We start from the raw sequence: 1,351 nt of genomic DNA on the forward strand, positions 1-1,351 counted from the left end.
AGTAATATTTATTGAGATTTTATGTACATAGAATCACACAGAATTGTGAGTTGCACAAAAAGACATCCAGACAGGTCTTGAGTATCTCCAGAGAAGGAGATTCCACAACCACTCTGAGAAGCTTATTCCAGGGCTCTGTCACTCTGACAGTAAAGTAGTTCTTCCTTGTGTTTGTATGGAATATCCTGTATTCCAGTTCCTGCTCACTGCCTCTTGTTCCATTGCTGCATGCCACTGAAAAGAGACTGCTTCCACTGACTTGATTCCCGCACTTCAGATAAACAGTTACAAGACCACCTCTCAGCAATCACTTCTCCAATCTGAACTATCCCAGGTCTTTGAACCTCATAAGGAAATGCTTGACTCCAACATCTTAATCATCTTTATGGCCCTGTGCTGGTCAGGAAATCCCTGCTTTTTTTGAACTGTGGAGTTCAGAACTGAATACAATACTCCAGATGTGGCCTCACCAGGATAGAGTAGACTGAGATCACATCCATTGACCCACTCCCTCTTTTTAATCACCCCAGGATATCATTGTCCTTCTTGGCCGCCAGGGCACACTGATGCCTCATAGCCAAGCTGCTCTCCATCGGGACACCCATGCCCTTCTCTGCAGAGAGTATCTCCAGCAGATCATCTCCTAACCTGTTCTAATACGTGCAGTTAATCCTCCCCAGGTGCAAGACTCTGCACTTGCCTTTGATAAACATCATGCGTTTTTTCTGCCCAACTCTCCAACCTGTCCAGGTCTCGCTGAATGTCAGCACAGCCTTCAGGTGTGTTAGCCACTCCTCCTACCTTTGTATCATCTGTAAACTTACTGAGGATGCATTCTATCTCTTCATCCAGGTCACTGATTAAGATGTTAAAGAAGCCAGGACCCAGCACTGACTCCTGCTTCAGAGCTGTTCCAGCCAAAACCACAGCGACTGACCGCAAGGTACAGAGGGGTTTCCGTCAGTTCCCTCATTCAGGGATCCCCGAGACAACAGAGCTGCCGGGCAGCTCTCACGAGAGCGGTTGACGCGGTGGGGGCATCGCCAGGGCAACAGTTCTGCGTTCACCCCCTCGCCTAGAAAAAGCCTCCAAAAGGGCAGCGACACGTCCAGAGACGGAGAGGAATTGGGGTGTGAGAATCACGTGGGCTGTTTTAACGAGAAGAAACTTCAAGCTACCCATACACGGGACTACACAGCAAGGAGGATTGTTATCACTGTGAAGTGAGCGATAAGTGCTCGGGCTCCTGTTAATGACCCGGCCACAGGGCAAAAGGCATTTGATACTGTCTCCCACGACATCCTTATAACAAAGCTGAGGAAGTGTGGGATAGATGAGTGGACAGTGAGGT

The 1,351-nt window shown here is 48.4% G+C and overlaps 1 long non-coding RNA gene across 1 annotated transcript in view; it reads left to right on the forward strand.

Moving 5' to 3' along the window:
- Window positions 1–1,351, forward strand: part of LOC104917455 — an 18,898-nt gene that overhangs the window by 3,793 nt on the left and 13,754 nt on the right. Inside the window, exon 2 of the long non-coding RNA XR_796865.3 lies at window positions 853–943. This is a non-coding gene — a long non-coding RNA (uncharacterized LOC104917455). The remainder of the gene's footprint in view (window positions 1–852; window positions 944–1,351) is intronic.

Source organism: Meleagris gallopavo, chromosome 1 (genome assembly GCF_000146605.3).
Source record: "Meleagris gallopavo isolate NT-WF06-2002-E0010 breed Aviagen turkey brand Nicholas breeding stock chromosome 1, Turkey_5.1, whole genome shotgun sequence".
Taxonomy (NCBI): domain Eukaryota; kingdom Metazoa; phylum Chordata; class Aves; order Galliformes; family Phasianidae; genus Meleagris; species Meleagris gallopavo.